Raw genomic sequence first — 2,967 nt, 5'->3', positions numbered from 1 at the left:
AAAAAGAAAAAGACAAAAAAAAAAAAAATAGCCAACACACATTCATTATACAGTCAAAATAATTCCCCTCTAGGACAGGTTGTCACTTTGTGACATTTTATGAAATTAAAAGACAAATAAATAAAAGGTATCAAAGCCAAAGTAGGATGTTTTAAGTATGATGATGATGATTTTTAGACCAATAACTATAAGGGAAAACACGTTGTAAAATGCTTTTAAATATCCTGGAGGAAGCACACCTGAAGATTTCTGTATGTTACTTTTAACGCATATAAAATAACGTTGAGATTTAACCATGCTCATCTGAGGCTGTTGAAGTATCAGGTTAAACTGTAGTGAGGTTTCTCCTATTTTGCATGGCTCAGCGTAGTTCTCAGATACAGGGGATCTAAATCTATGCGTGGGCTTTCAATTTTCTATAAAGTTGTATTAATTTATATCAAGGGTTCTTGTCTAGAATTTCTTTCTAGTTGTTCACATGAGCTTTTAACACTAGTACTTTTTTTCAAGCCTCTGTGCACAACTTTCTAGGGCCATATTTCTTTTTCTAGCGTCACGACTTGTATTGTGTGTCTTTAAAAATCTACTGGGCAGAGTTTTCTCAGACCTTAGCAGGGAATCCAGCCTGAGAATCGCTAAATTGGATGACACTGAAGCACAAAGCAGGGAACTACTTATTTATCACAGCAACAGACACTTTACTGTCAACTTGCCAGCAGTACAATGCGTGACCACAATTCATTTTGTCAGCATAATTAAAAAATGATGTTGCACATAATGTAGCATCCTAAAAATGATCATCTATGCATTCGGAATCAAGAACATTTCAAAATAGCTTTTCTTTTCTCGAGGAAGGGCCTTTTTATACCCAATAGCATTATGAGAAATGCACTAAAACAGAATTTTCCATGCAGTTATGGTGATGGTGTGACAGCCTGAAAGACGTATGTCTAAGAGTAGGTGCCCGTCCTCTGGATAATCCTTGAATAGCTGTGTACATCAGCCACTTAGTGCTCCCCAAACTACACGGTGCTGTAAACTCCACCTTTCTCCTGCAGGGAGTGCTGTCCACCACCAGCACAATAGCTAAGAATAGTGGCTAATTCAACAGCAGGGACACCTCACTTCACTTTAACCACCATTTTGTACAAAAATCCCATTTGTAGTCAAAATATCAGTTCCGTATATCCTTACATGCTAATCACATTCTTGTTTCCTTGATTTTTCTACAGCGTATTGCAGCGCTACAGCATATAAAGCATTAACAGAACATGTTGGTTGTCTTGTGTTAACCTGCCTCCACCATGTAAGATGGAGGGTGTGAATTCATCACCTACAGTGGTGCCTTTTTTTTTTTTTTTTAAGATTACTGTCTTTTGATAATAATAAAAAATCCAATGAGACATTGAAGGTTTGCTCTTTGTTAACAGCTCTTTGTAAAACCATTTGAAACATCTTGAATGAGGAGGCCTCCCAACATACTTTGTTTTGTAGAGCTACAGGACACTTTATCATGGTGTAAATACGCTCCCCTCCTGTTCTTTAATATGTATGCCTTTCTGATTGAATGAATGATTTTTTTTCTTCTTTTTTTTCTTGGAAATGGTCAATGTCCTTTTTAGTGGTATTTTGCAATGTCACAGTGGCTTGTTTCAGTGCTTCATTCAATGTATTAACCGGTATCCTTTTGCAATTAAAACCGTTGTATTTCATCTCTCTTGTCTTGAGTTTATTACAATGACGGCCACATAGGTTGTTGTCACACAGATCTACACAGTCTTATTTATGTCATTAATTACAGCTTTTTAAACCTTTTTTTTCTAATCACTAAATCCATAATTCAGAATTGTCCAGACAAATTCACAGGATTTTTTTTTTTTTTTTTTTTTTTTAAGGTGCATTTTATATTATGTGCAACCCAATGGCCAATCCTCAATGTGTGCTACAAATCTATTGAGAGATGTATAAATAGATAAAAGATCTGTGAGTTAAAAATAGTATTGTGTTCATGTGGGAGAACACTACTATCTTCATCACCATGGGAACGAGAAATCTGTCTCTCACATAGTTGACAGTGGCCAAACATGTCAAACAACAGCTGATCTGTTATCATTGTCAATTTATAAATCCTAACATAATAATGTTGAAATAAAAAAAATCATGTTCATTTTTCTATAATATTAAAATATCTAACAATCCACAAGCAAATAAAAATTTACAACTTGTGCATGTAGCCCAGATTTTATCTAGTTTGTATTCATGGATAAGATATGGTATATGGATCATTAGAAGTGTGTGTATATTCATGATTGCTCCAATTATTGCCATCTGAATGTAAACCTTTAGCAGAATACAACTAAACTGCATTAGATCCTAATTTTTGAAACTAGCCTCCCCAAACTCTATCTTCTGTAATTATAGCCAACATCACAAATACTGAGGACATCTTATACACGTATTACTCATGCAGCCACCCAAGACATCCCTACAAGCAACTAAGATGTGGAAATTGAGTAATGTGGATGTATGATGAGCAGATATTCACATATGATGTGCAAAGCTAGTTCAGATGATAATATAAATGTGCTCTAATAAAATCTTAACATAGATTTATTACAGCACTTTCTGGACCATAACAACACATTTTTATTGTTGTTGTATTTTGCTGGAGAAAGCCCTTTCGTCCTTACTGCTATATGTCCTGATGAGCCTGCTCTGGCAGCCTCTACTGCAGGGCTCAAGTATGGACACACAGATGACCTCTTCAGTAGCATGTACAGTTGTATTCAGAATAATAACAGTGTGTTTAAAAAAAAGTTCAATGCCAAATCAAAACATGACCCAAATTGATCAATTGTGTGTTATTCCTTTACAGAAAGTGAAGAAAAAGGAATGTTAGGCTGTTTAGGCAGTATTTGCATTTTTCTTTACAATCTCATTTACTGTATAAACTGAAAAATGTCTCAA

The 2,967-nt window shown here is 35.1% G+C and overlaps 1 protein-coding gene across 1 annotated transcript in view; it reads left to right on the top strand.

The window, feature by feature from the left end:
• Positions 1–2,967, top strand: part of LOC116700228 (calpain-5) — a 22,766-nt gene that overhangs the window by 2,599 nt on the left and 17,200 nt on the right. The window lies entirely within an intron of this gene.

This window comes from Etheostoma spectabile, chromosome 13 (genome assembly GCF_008692095.1).
Source record: "Etheostoma spectabile isolate EspeVRDwgs_2016 chromosome 13, UIUC_Espe_1.0, whole genome shotgun sequence".
Lineage (NCBI taxonomy): Eukaryota > Metazoa > Chordata > Actinopteri > Perciformes > Percidae > Etheostoma > Etheostoma spectabile.
This window is presented reverse-complemented; position numbering and strand designations above follow the sequence as displayed.